Genomic DNA, 14,771 nt, shown 5'->3' on the forward strand with positions numbered 1-14,771 from the left:
TGTAACCTGAATGGGTATTAATAATAACATGTCAATAAGAGAAGGATTTTGATAAAGGACAATGAGTTATGTCCATTTGTCAAAGCTCATTGGCATGATGGCCTTGAGGGTTGAAAGCAGCAAAAGGAAAATAATGAGGAGTTTGATCACATTGGGAACAATTACAGATTGTTTCAGGAACATCAGGAAGAGGAATTTTAAACTGTTTATGGAGAGATTTAGCTGATTAATGAAAAATTCATGACTGAAGAGGATCAATAAGTAGGACACTGACATGTGAAGCTTCATCCACATGTCTGTTGCCTTCTGAAAGAAAACCTGGTAAAGAGGAGTGACTGTGAACATAGCAGCATGCAAAGGGATTGGCATAGCAGAGTGTAAGGTTAATAAAAAATGGCTAAGTAAATTAAGATCATTGGCAGTGTTATGGGAAAACAGCAGCAAAGAAATTATTATTACCCTAGATTTTTGTCTCACATGGAAGGAAAATTTCCAAGCTGATAAGGTAAAGAGAAAAGCAATATTTAAAGGTTTAAAAGCAAGATTTACTAGAGTCAAAGACCTCCAGCCAGAATGGCATGAAAGGGAACTGTAAGAGAAGCAAAACCCAAGAGATTCCATGGCACCAGCACCTGAGGTTTTTTAAGTACAATTTCTTAAGTACAATTTTAAAGGAAAAAAAACTTGACAGATTGGCATTCAGCTAAGAGGCAGGGACAAAACCCATCAAAAGACCCAATTTGCAATCCTTTTCTTATCTGGCTTGCTTATGATAAAAAAAAATCACAAGGGTAGGATGCCTAATTTGTTTTCACAATAAACTGTGAGCTCAGGAGCTCACTACTTGCCTTCTCATGGTAAATTTGTGAGATTCTAAAGACTGGGCAGGCAGGCACTTCTGACCTTGCTAAGGACAACTTTTTGGAGAAAGGAAGCATTTTACACCCCCAATTCCCTGATTGCCTATTAACCCACCTGACTTCTCACAGCAGGACTAATTTGAGCATGTGGTAAATGAAACAATAAATTATAACATATCAAGAATCAGCAATAAGATTAAAGGGTTGATCTTTAAAGAACCCTAAGGCCAAAATAACTGCTTTTATTTAGATCTCCTGGGTTTTAATTTGGGAGGTCATCCATTCTACCTTGCTGAGGGAACAGGGGGATATTACTTCCTTTTGCAACAGGACAACAAGGTTAATGAAAGGCATCCCAGGATTTCTTTGGACCTGGAGAACAGTCATGTGGGTCCTTTCTTCAACAATGAGCACTTCTTTGCCAGGACCTTTATAAAATGTGTAGTCTACCTTTATTTTTTATTAACAAAACTGGTTTTTTAAAATATGATTACTGGCCTTAAATTTAAGTTATTTTGTTGCACTAAAGATCATCTTTAAGACAAAAGAGTCACAGTTAACATGCTCATGGTGGGGACCATACTCCCCATTCTGTTTCTTAAGCATAGTATTAAGGTCCTGCATGGGAAGTTAGTGCACAGTGACTCATGATGTTAATTTAACCATTAACACTCTTATGTGTGACATCAGTGACCACCTGAGGCTCTTGACATGAGCTGCCTAGGCTATGAAAGCCTTCTGAATCTAAAGATTCTGTCAAAATTCAAACAAGGCCATAAGCAAAGTGAAAGTTCTCTCCACCCCATGGAGAAAAGTGCATCCTTCTTTGATGACCATTTCTTTCCACTGGAGTCTCACCCAGGGAGGTTCTTCATGAAGGGACAACTTTTCCCACAAGTGTCCTGGCTTTCCATACCTGAAATGCTCTTGTGAGACTTTTAGCCAGACCAGAAGACCAGGATACTTTTAGGGCTGATTCTGAGGTCACAGAGTGTTACTTAGAGCAATTGCCATTCTATGAGTCTGCTGTATGGACTGCTTCACATATTGGAACATTTACTCCTCTATAATACTATTAATTCTATTGCTATGATCAGTTTAACAATTAGTCCCATCTATATGACCACTTTAAAACTTAATCCAATCCAAAAGGGTCATTTTAAAACTTAATCTAGTGCTGGCACTGTAGCTCACTAGACTAATCCTCTGCTTGTGGCACTGGTACCCCTGGTTCTAGTCCCAGTTGGGGTGCTGGATTCTGTCCCAGTTGCTCCTCTTCCAGTCCAGTTCTCTGCTGTGGCCCAGGAAGGCAGTGGAGGATGGCCCAAGTGCTTGGGCCCTACATCCACATGGGAGACCAGGAGGAAGCACCTGGCTCCTGGCTTTAGATCAGCACAGCAAGCCAGCCATAGTGGCCATTTTGGGGGTGAGCCAACAGAAGGAAGACCTTTCTCTCTGTCTCTCTCTCTCTCACTGTCTAACTCTGCGTGTGGTAAAAAAAAAAAAAAAAACTTAATCTAATCTGTATAATTATATTAAAACTTAAGATGTCACTTTCACTATCTAACCCAAGGGGATTTGAGATCCCATGGTGAAGTAAATTTAGTTGTGAAGTTACAATTTAAGCTCTTATTTTGGCTATGCTATTATGTAGAGAATGTTAGCCACTCCTTTCATAAGATCTAAAAATCAAACTGTACGTCTCGGAGAATCCCTCAGCACGGAGTCAGTTTCCCATCTTAAAGAGAATAGAGAAATGAGGGAAAAGCGGTTACAACAATTAAATAACAGTTTATGAAAATATTTATTAGAATGTCTAATGTCTTTTATAAATTTTAATACATATGTTTGGAAATATCTCTTAAATATCTAACACAGTGTAGCTTGCTTAGCCAGCAAACTTGAGCACACACATGTGAAGCATTTTTAGTTTCTTTCTACCAATAGATTTAAAACATCTTACAAAGAGATTTAGGTCACATGAATCAAATGTGTCTTTGATTTAATTTTAGCAGTTTAAATTTATGAGCAATCTTTCATTTATAGGCTAATTAAGACAGAGCTCTAACTAAATTTTCCTATGTAGGTGTACAATATATACACACATATAACACAACATACAAGACAGAACAATGAAGCAGTTTTGTTAATAGTTTCCTAAAATCTTTATCTGTTTTTTATTATCATCAACCATTTTTTAATTTTTTTAAAATTTTTTAAAAAAATTTTTGACAGGCAGAGTGGACAGTGAGAGAGAGAGAGACAGAGAGAAAAGTCTCCCATTTGCCGTTGGTTCACTCTCCAATGGCTGCCACAGCCAGCGTGCTGCAGCTGGCACACTGCGCTGATCCGAAGGCAGGAGCCAGGTGCTTATCGTAGTCTCCCATGGGGTGCAGGGCCCAAGCACTTGGGCCATTCTTCACTGCATTCCCGGGCCATAGCAAAGAGCTGGCCTGGAAGAGGGGTAACCAGGACAGAATCCAGCGCCCCAACCAGGACTAGAACCCTGTGTGCCGGCACCGCAGGCGGAGGATTAGCCTATTGAGTAGTGGCGCCAGCCTATCAACAACCATTTAGAATTACATGCTGCTCTTAATAATCTAAATTAACCAAACTTTGGTGAAGTTGGAACCTGTAGTACGTGATTGGCTTTATCTGTTTACAGAGCTGTCCCAGAGTATTGAACACAATAGAGGTCAGGGAAAAAGAGGTCCTTTTAAACCTAAAATGACACATTTAAACATAGAACCAACAATGTTTTAGTTTCATGACCAGCAGATATGGTATATAAAACTGTGGATGACAAAAATTTTAAATAGCCATGTTTAAAATTACAAACCTATTAACCAACAAGAGGTGCTTGCTTACTCCATACAATATCTTTTAAAAAAATCACTTGTAGGATTTTGTAAGAGAAATAACCCTTTTAGGCCTCTGGGCCTTCCTCGTTAAAATAACCATCATATCTAGTAACACAAGATCATTAGACTTTAACCTTTAGACATTTGTATTGGTAGCATTTTATATTATCAAGACTTAAAATTTAGCACCACTTCATATCTTGATAGTACTTCTAATACAACCCAAATAGCCTGATGATTTGGTGTCTCTACAAGATGAGAGACATGTCCTTTGATATTTCCAGGGGCCTATCTGGAAATACCAAAGTCCAAAATTTTTGGAACTGAATTTTTGAATGCCTGCCAAGGATGCCAAAAAGGCTCAAAATCCAAAACATCGGGTCGAAATAGGATCCCTTTACATCATGACATCATATAGACAAAATTTGATCATTGTTTTAAGGTGATTATATGCATTTCAGAATAAGCATATATTTTAAACAAAGCATAACCCAAATAAAAACTCAGCTGTTTTAAACAATTAGAACCTAGCAGAGACATTAAGATAACATAATAGATTAAGTTAACACAACATCTCTTTGGTTGTTCCAAAAGTGATAAATAAAACCTTAAATTTAAGAGCTGGTATATTGAATCAAATCCCATAATTTGGATGTTTTAACAGGGTCAGAACTAGGGAAGAGAGAATAGCTTACTGGAGCTGGCTAGAAAACTGAGCAGAGTCACTGATTAAACAAAGCTATCAAAAGGAGATGCTGCAGGTTTTTAAATAGATTTTTAGAAATATTTTGGAATATTTACTAACACATGCATTGTAAAGTCTTCATTGCTGTAACAGAGGATCAGATTTTAGTTCTATGTCAAATAGATGAATAGATTTACATTTTGAAATAACCCTCTAGGATTCTCCACATTAAGACAACACTTTTTAAAATATGGTAATACATCAAATTTCAAGCCTAGTTATTTCCAAGTGGTGTTGAACTATTTTCATATGGACAATTTAGGAAAACATGTTAGCAAGCCCAAGTGGTTTTTCTATATAGACACATTCATCTCATTAGCTTTACCCAATTTTACATTTAGCAATTAATACCTAAATGACTTATGATGCTGATATTATATTATATTATATTATATTGTATTATATCTCTATCTGAACTTAATCAAAATCAAAACTGCATTTATCTATAACTAATACTGATTACCCATTGCTGTTTTCATCTAGTACTGATTGATTACCCATTTCTTTAGCACTGGAAACCTGTTAAAATATATATTGCAAAATAAGTTTGACATGTTACAAAGCAATAATTTTGAAGGCAGCAATTCTGCTGGATTCAAAGAGAGAGATTTTCTCAGTATTCAGTTACAAGGTGGGGACAACCTGTGACAGTAACTATAGGGTTAAATTGAAAAATCTTTCTCATCTGTGTCTGTATTTGGGAGCAGCAAGTTGACATATGAGCCTGAAGAGCCATGGAAGCCCAGGGTGGGCCTGCTGGAGTGGGCACTGCCATCATGCCTCATGGTGGCCTGGGGCTGCAGTGCATGTCTGAACCACCAGAATGCAGGTGGCCGTGGTGTGGGTGAACACCACCACCGCCGTGAACGAGGTGCCTTCCCCGTTGTGGAGTTCTTGCATTGGCAGAAGCCAATACAGGTCTCAGGCAGGTCTGTGCGAACATGCTCTACAGTGCGAGCACACCCAAGCCCCACCTTCCCCATCCCTGCCCACAGCCTGGGCAGAGGGCAGAGACAAATTAGTGTAGGAGGAGGAGCAGAGCAAAAAGGCTTGGGCAGCCATTTCTCACCATGTTGCTGGGTCCCCTTTCCACATGGGGAGCTTGTGGCTATGGCAGATGGAAATCTTTGGGGCCAGTCACGGGCATAATCTGTGCAACGAGACATGATTTCCTCTCTCCTGGCAGAGAAGCCCAGAAGCCTGTGCGGTGGGGGGAGGGGGATCTCTATAATGAGATGTATAGGAGTTTCACCTAGCAGGAGGGAGGGTTTCGGGGGCCCGACCAGTGAGCAATGCCTCTTCACCTAGCAAAAGAGGACCCTGCTCTTCACCTACCTGACATATTCAGGTCCCTGTTCAGGTCACCAACTGTAGCTTGTCCTGCAAAGCCATACCATTGTGGAAGAGTAGGGCAGCAGTGTCCTTTCCCACAAAGAACACCAGAGACAAGTTTTGGGGAACACGTCCATTTATTAACAGCCACATATGCTTTTTAAAGAGCAGGGAGAAGGAATGTAACTAACTCAGGGGAACACTGACTATAGGACAGAACTGATACTGATACCAATATGTCTCTCCACTCAGCTTTTCTGATGTAGCAGGTAAAGCTGCTGCCTACAGTGCTGGCATCCCATATGGGCACCGGTTCAAGTCCTAGCTGCTCTACTTCTGATTCAGCTCTCTTCTATAGACTGGGAAAGCAGTAGATGATCCAAGTCCTTGGGCCCCTGCACTCATGTGGGAGACCCAGAAGAAGCTCCTGACTCCTGGCTTCAGTTCAGAACAACTCCAGCCATTGCAGCCAACTGGAGAGTGAACCAATGGATGGAGAGCTTCTCTCTCTCTGCCTCTCCTTCTTTCTCTATGTAACTCTCTCAAATAACATAAATAATTCTTTAAAAAATTTCTTTACTTGAAAGAGTTACATAGAGAAGGAGAGGCAGAGAGAGAGAAGGAGAGGTCTTCCATCTGGTGGTTCACTACCCAATTGGCATCAACAGCCGGAACTATGTTGATCTGAAGCCAGGAACCATGGACTTCCTCCAGGTCTTCTCACGTGAGTGCAGAGGCTCAAGGAATTCGGCCAACTTCTACTGCTTTCCTAGGTCAATCCAGAGAGCTGGGTTGTATTTCCTAGGTCCAATCCAGAGAGCTGGATTGGAATCAAGCAGCCAGGACTTGAACTGGAGTTCAAATGGGATGCTGACACTGCAGGCGGTATCTTTACCCACTACACCACAGTGCTGGCCCCATTTGCCCATTTCTTAACTGGGTTGTTTATTTTGTTGTTATGGAGTTTCTTGATCTCTTTATGTATTCTGGTTATTAATTCTTTATCAATTGTATTGTTTTCAAATAATTTCTCCCAATCTGTTGATTTTCTCTTCACTTTCCTGAGTGTTTCTTTTGCTGTATAGAAGCTTCTCAATTTGATGTAATCCTATTTGTTAATTTTGGCTTTGATTGCCTGTGCCTCTGGGGTCTTTTCCAAGAACTCTTTGCCTGTGCCAATATATTGCAGGTTTTCCCCCAATGTTTTCTAATAATTTGGTGGTATCAGGTCATAGATTTAGGTCTTTAATCCATTTTGAATGGAATTTTGTCTAAGGTAGGGGTCCTGCTTCGTACTCTGGCATGTGGAAATCCAATTTTCACAGCACCATTTGTTAAAGAGGCTGTCCTACTCCAGGGATTGGTTTTAGCTTTTTGGTCAAATATAAGTTGGTTGTAGATGCTTGGATTGATTTCTAGCATTTCTATTCTGTTCCATTGTTCTATCCATTTGTTTTTCTACCAGTACCAGGCTTTTTTGAATATAACTGCCTTGTAGTATGTCTTGAAATCTGGTATTGTGATGCTTTTGACTTTGTTTTTATTGTCTAATATTGCTTTAGCTATTTGAGGTCTCCTGTATTTCCATATAAATTTCAGCTTCATTTTTTTCCTAGATCTGAGGAGAATGTCTCTGTTATGTTGATTGATATCACATTGAATGTAAATTGCTTTTAGAAGAATAGATATTTTGATGATACTAATTCTTTCAATTCATGAACATGGAAGATTTTTCCATTTTTATTGGACCTTCTGTTTCTTTCTTTAATGTTTTGTAATTCTCATCATAGTGATCTTTGACATTCTTGGTTAAATTTATTCCAAGGTATTTGATTATTTTTGTAGCTATTGTGAAAGGGATTGATCTTAGAAATTCTTTCTCAACTGTAACATTGTCTGTGTATACCCAGGATGTTTATTTTTGTTTTGCTGTTGTTTTCTCTTTAAATTTCCCCTGAGACTGCACTCCTTCCACTTTTTTTTTACAGGCAGAGTGGACAGTGAGAGAGAGAAACAGAGAGAAAGGTCTTCCTTTGCTGTTGGTTCACCCTCCAATGGTTGCTGCAGCCGGCGCACTGCGGCCGGCGCACTGCGCTGATCTGATGGCAGGCGCCAGGTGCTTATCCTGGTCTCCCATTGGGTGTAGGGCCCAAGTACTTGGGCCATCCTCCACTGCACTCCCAGGCCACAGCAGAGAGCTGGCCTGGAAGAGGGGCAACTGGGACAGAATCCGGTGCCCCGACCAGGACTAAAACCCAGTGTGCCGGCACCGCAAGGCAGAGGATTAGCCTATTGAGCTGCAGCACTGGCCCACTTTTTAAAAACTACCTTCTACTAGAGTAAAGCAGCAAGCTCCCTCCCTACTCTGCCACCCAGAGTAATCACATTGCTTTTATGATCCTCAAGTTAACCTGTATTTATTGTATTTTTTAATTTAATAAGTCAGGCAGAAATGAGAGTTTCATTGTGATCAAATAAGAGTGCATCAAACAATTAGACAAAAAGCTTGTCATTGTGGTCTGGTATCGTGACATAACACATAACATTGTTACCTGCAACACTGGTATAACACATGGGTGTTGGTTTGTGTCCTGGCTGTTCCACTTCAGATAGATCCCTGCTGATAGACTGAGAAAAGCACAATCTTCTGAATAGTACAGATGAAATCAGAGGAAAAACGATCCCACTACAAGAGAGGCCTGAACAATGCTTCCTCTGCAGTTATGTGCTCCAGTAGATGCTATGAGAAGGCAGTGTGGCCTGCATGCCCTGTGGGCCACACATTTTCTGTAGGCTGAAGAGAGCTAACTTATATTTGGTACCTCCTATGTGCAAAGAAGTTCAGACATCATCTCTGACTTGCCACTCTACCTAATTAGCTTCACCTGGAGCTCTGGGCTCTCCTGTCTTAATTGGGTGCCTGGACACCCAACACATTCTGTGTCTACCTCCATCTTTGGAGACATATTTGTACATGGGAGGGTGAATACCTTCTGTGTAGCATGAAAATAGCCATGGATGCATATGGGCATGTGTGAGCACCTTTGTGTACCAGGCACACATTTGTGCATGTAATTTCTATGTGTAAAAACATTTTGTACCAGGCACATGTCTGTGCATTCACATGTACACAGGAGTACCTTCTGTATACCAGGCACACATCCATGAATGCACATGTGCTTGTGTGAACACCTTTGTATATGAGGCATACATCTGTGTGCTCATGTGCAGGTGTGAGCACATTTGTGTACCAGGCTCACATCTGTGCTTGTGCATGCCTGTGTGCAAATACATTTGTGTACCAGGCACATGTATGCATGCATACACATGTATGTGTGTGTATGTTAGCACCTTTGTGTACTTGGCACATATCCATGCATGCACATGTGCTTTTGTGAACATTTCCATGTACCAGGCACACATCTACGCATATAAGTTTGCCTATAAGAACCCCTATGTGTGCCAAGTGTCTTTACATGCAGCAGCCTCCCAACCTCCCTCTGAGGGTGATACTACTATTTTTTCCATTTTTAGATGAGCAAAAAGAAGAGAGTAAGCCATCTTGACTAAGATCCCTCAGCTGCAGTGAGGAACCCAACACTTCATTGTCCAAGCACTTAAGCCCAAGTACTTGAGCCCCAGTGTAGACCACTCTACTCACATAGTAAGTGACATATCAAATAGTCCTTGCCCCCAACTCATCTGTATCCCCAACACTGATCTCTAAACTCTCAGGAAAGAATTCCCTCTTGTTAACTATGTCACTTTCATCAGTGACAAATATTTGTCAAAATGAGAAATAAATTGACAAGTTTTCTCATCAGCCATTTTGTTCAGTTCACAAAAGTTTAATTACTGCTTCACTTCACTCAGGAAACCTCTGGCCCAACAATCTCTCATGACTCCTGCCTGTCCAAATGAGAGCTTCACCCAAGTGCTGATTCCCCAAGTTGCCTGCAGCATCAGACCTCACCCTCCTGCCCATTCAGGCCCTTTTCACTCTTGACTTTTACTGTTGCCAGTCTGTTCTCACCACATAAGGTCAAGAGGCTGTCCCCTAACACAAGACCATAGAGCACAGATTCTGAACTTTCTCCCACTGTCCATGGGCCACACCACACTTCTTAAAACCTAAACTTCTTTCATGATATCCCTCTATTCTCATTATAAACAAGATGAAGTCCAAATTCTTGGCCCTGAATCCTAGCCACCTTCACTCAGTCCCACTCACTTTCCTTCCAAACATCCTTCCCTCAGCTTAGCTCCACACTTGGCTGTGCCCTGGACAATGCTACTGCCTCTCTGACTTCTGCTAGCATCCAACACAGGCCTCCACTCCCTTAAACCATTCCCTGCAAGGGATTTCTCAACCATCTCAGATCTTGTACTCACTCTTTTGCACATGAATTTACTTCTTATAAAGTATGTGTTGAATTATTTAATAACTTCAATTGCTTTCTAAAGTAATTGAGATCATTCTAGGTTTTATTATCTTTGTGTAAACTTGCATATAATTGTTATTGCCATTTTGTAGCATTTAATGTAGTTTTAAGATAATAACTTCACAATACATATTTGCAATTCAAAATTCAGGAGGAAGGCATTGTCATATTCACTTTTTATATAAGACACATGAGCTCATGGGGTCTGCACCATGATGCAATAGGTTAATCCTCTGCCTGCAGTGCTGGTGTCCCATATGGCACTGGTTCTAGTCCTGGCTGCTCTTTTTCCAATCCAGCTCTCTGCTGTGGCCTGGGAAATCAGTAGAAGTTGGTCCAAGTCCTTGGGCCCCTGCACCCATGTGGGAGACTGGGAAGAAGCACCTGGCTCCTGGCTTGGATTGGCAGAGTTCTGGCCATTGCGGCCATTTGGGGAGTGAACCAATGGAAGGAAGACCTTTCTCTCTGTCTCTTCATCTCACTGTCTATAACTCTACCTCTCAAAGTAAATAAATAAAATCTTTAAAACTAGACATATGAGCTTTCAAAGAGGTTAAGTTACTATCCAAGCTATCCACAGCTAGTAGATTGTAAACCCAGGAATTGAACATCAAAGACAGTGTTAAGATTGAAATTTATAGCAACCAGTGGCTACATCAAGAAACTTGAAAGACATCAAATAAATGATCTAAGGATGTATCTCAAGGACCCAGAAAAATAAGAACACACCAAATCCATACTTGGAGGAAAGAAATAATTAAAATTAGAGAAGAAATAAACAAAATTGAGGCCAAAAATATAGAAAAGATCAGTGAAATGAAGAGCTGCTTTTTGGAAAAAATAAAAAATATTTACCATTGGCCCAATTAACCCAAGAAAAGGAAGAAAACCCATATTGAAAATTGGGGATGAAAAAAGAGATGTTATAATGAATATCACATATAAAAAAAGAATCATCAGGGCCAGCACTGTGGCATAGAAGGTAAAGCTGCCACCTGCAGTGCCGGCATCTGATATGGGTGCTGGTAAGAGAGTGATAAAATAATATCACTTATGAACATAGATGAAAAATTCTCAACAAAATACTAGGTAATTGACACATCAGAAAGATCACTCATCCAGACCAACTGGGATTTATCTCTGGTATGTAGGGATGGTTCAACATACACAAATCAATAACTGTAATACATCACATTAACAAATTGAAGAATCAAAGCTATATGATTATCTCAGTAGATGCAGAGAAAGCATTTGATAAAATACAATATCCCCCAAATAACTGGAAGTTATATGAGGGCAGAAGCCATTTTCTCCCTTTCATGTCTTACATCACCCCTCATTCCATCCCAACATCAATGGTGGTTGTTCAGTATATATGCTCTCTAATATGTACCATAGCAAGTAAATTAAATGTGTTCCTAAAATTTATTGAAATTTTCCTGCATACTAGCTTCTATTTTAAGCACTTTAGAAATATTAACTCCTCTATTTCTCACATAAATCTTAAGAATTATAGAATTTTATTATCCACATTTTACACATGAGAAAACAGATTCATTAAGTAAGCTGGTTAAGGAAGAGGAAACTAGCAGAGCCAGAATAAAATCTCAGGTGGCTGAGTCCATGTTCCATGCTACTACTCAACATTGGCTCTGAAGGGGCCTATTTACTGAGCTTTGTAACTGTGTGGCCACTGCATTTACCCAGAACTAGCTCTCTAAAGAGAAGTGAAATGTAAGCAGTGATTTCTGGCCTTCAGTCTCTCCACATTGCAACTGTTTCTGCAATGTCCTCACCACATTTTCTCCAAAGACATCCAGAAATTATCAAGTTTCTTTGCCCATCACACATATATGTAATCATATAAAATTATATGAATATTTATTTAGAATAAAGTATAAAAGTCTTAGAATGGAAAGAGAGAGCAGCAACATGGCGGAATAGGAAGGGAGCACACTGATAGTCTGGGAAGAGACAGTTTAATAAAAGTGGAGATACTGCAGGTTCAAGGAAGAGTAGGGGAAGAAACAGCAGAGGAAACTCTCCCGGAACTAGTGATTCACAGTGGACCTGCGTGGAGAGCGTGGGAGCCAAGGTTCGGGACACCAGTGGCAGACTCAACACACCAGCACTGGAACATGAGGTGAGCCGAACCTCAATAGCCCGAGACACTGGTGGGCAAGTGGAAAGAGGAGACTAGAGGGAACGAGGCTTGAAACTCCGTGGGGAAAAGTTCACCAGGCTAAATAGAAGAGAGACAGAGAGAAAAAAAAGTGACCAATATGGACACGAGTTTCTCTCTCTCTGCTCACCTCTCAAAGGCAAGCAAGACAAAGAGCAGGCGCCATTTTGGACATATGTCATAAGCAAGGCAACCTCAGGTCTGCACTGGCCCTGAGCCTAGCAGAAACACCTGACTCTGGGGGGGGGGGTGAAATAACAGGAGATTAGGATCTGAGTTGGCAACCCAGTGGGAGACTGCAGGAGAATTGGAGCCCACACTGAGGGCAGCACAGATTCCCTGTGTGGTCCTTGGGAAAGAGCTTCTGATCTCTGGCTCCTGTGGGTATATCATTTGCCTGCTAACTACCTCCAATTCCACTCAGCTGTGTGGAATTACTTCCCTATTGAATCAGAAAGAAAGAAAGAAAGAAAGAAAGAAAGAAAGAAAGAAAGAAAGAGATTTAACACGCCTAACCTGGGAGTGTCACCTTTGGCACACCCTCAACCCTGAGGAACCAAACAGAGCTCTCAAGCCACACTCATCTCAATCCTCTAAGGCTCCATCAAAAGCAGACAGTCTACCTAATCTAGAGCCATAGTATAACAAGAAAAAACACCACAGTGAAGAAACCAAATATCTCCAACATGCCAAACAACAAACGCAAAAACCGAGGTAAGAAGAACAAGGAAGACACTATGATGCCCCCAAATGAACAAGACACCCCAATTCAAGATTATGAAGATGATGAGAAAGAACAAATGCAAGAATCAGATCTTAAAAAATTGATAAGAACATTAAGAAATTCTCAAAAACAAATTCTTGAACTACAGAAATCCTTAATGGACAAGACAGAACATCTCTCTCATGAAAATGAAATATTAAGGAGGAATCAAAATGAAATGAAACAACTAGTAGAACAAGAAACTGTGATAGTGATGAGAAATCGTAATGAAATGAAGAATTCAATAGATCAAATGACAAACACATTGGAGAGCCTTAAAAACAGAATAGGCAAAGCAGAAGAGAGAATGTTGGACTTAGAAGACAGAGAACAGGAAAAGAAATAGGCAAACCAAAGAAAAGAAGAGGAAATTAGAAACCTAAAAAATATTGTCAGGAATCTACAGGATACTATTAAAAAACCCAACATTTGGGTCCTAGGAGTTCCTGAAGGCATGGAGAGAGAGAAAGGATTAGAAGGCCTTTTTAGTGAGATACTAGCAGAAAATTTCCCAGGTTTGGAGGACAGAGGCATCTTAGTACAGGAAGCTTATAGAACTCCTAATAAACATGACCAAAAGAGATCCTCACCATGATATGTTGTAATCAAACTCACCACAGTGAGACATAAAGAAAAGATTCTAAAATGTGCAAGAGAGAAACGTCAGATTACTCTTAGAGGATCTCCAATTAGACTCACAGCAGACTTCTCATCAGAAACCCTACAAGCTAGAAGGGAATGGCGAGACATAGCCCAGGTACTAAGAGAGAAAAACTGCCAGCCCAGAATATTATATCCTGCAAAGCTCTCATTTGTGAATGAAGGTGAAATAAAGACTTTTCATAGCAAACAGAAATTGAAAGAATTTGTTGCCACTCGTCCTGCCCTGCAAAAGATGCTTAAAGATGTGTTACACACAGAAACACAGAAACCTGGTCACCAATATGAAAGAAGGTAAAGAAAGGAAACCTCACAGCAAAAGATCACAGGAAGCTCAATTTCTCTTTGACATAGAATTAAACTCTGATGCTCTCTTAAAGCAATGTGTTAAAGTAATCTATTATGTTCTCTTGATGTCTGTTAAATTCTAATTGTTCAAAAACAGCTGAATTTTTATTAAGAGCTATGGGTTATTTAAATATGTGCTTATTTTCAAAGATTTGAATAATCACCTTGTAACAATGATCAAATTTGGTCTATGTTATGTCATGATTTTAAGGAATCTTATTTCAACCAGATATTTTGGATTTTGAGCCTTCTTGGCATTCTTGACAGGCATTCAAAAAATCAAAGTTTCAAACAATCTGGACTCTAAAATTTCCAGTAAATCCTGGACTTTGGTTTTCCCAGTTTGGGCCCAAATGAAAAAATCGAAGGACCTATGTCTCTCATCTTATAGAGACACCAACTAATCAGGCTATTTGGATTATATTAGAAGTACTTTCAAGATGTGACATGGTACTAAATTTTAAGTTTCTATAATGGAAAATGCTATTAATACAAATGTTTGAGAATTAAAAAGTCTAATGATCTTATGTTACTAGACATGATAGTTATCTTAATGAGAAAGCCCCAGAGGCCTAAGG

At 40.0% G+C, this 14,771-nt stretch overlaps 1 pseudogene; it reads right to left on the reverse strand.

Moving 5' to 3' along the window:
- Positions 1-14,771, reverse strand: part of LOC133755205 (protein-L-isoaspartate O-methyltransferase domain-containing protein 1-like) — a 102,533-nt pseudogene that overhangs the window by 24,434 nt on the left and 63,328 nt on the right.

Source organism: Lepus europaeus, unplaced genomic scaffold (genome assembly GCF_033115175.1).
Source record: "Lepus europaeus isolate LE1 unplaced genomic scaffold, mLepTim1.pri SCAFFOLD_3_1, whole genome shotgun sequence".
Classification (NCBI taxonomy): domain Eukaryota; kingdom Metazoa; phylum Chordata; class Mammalia; order Lagomorpha; family Leporidae; genus Lepus; species Lepus europaeus.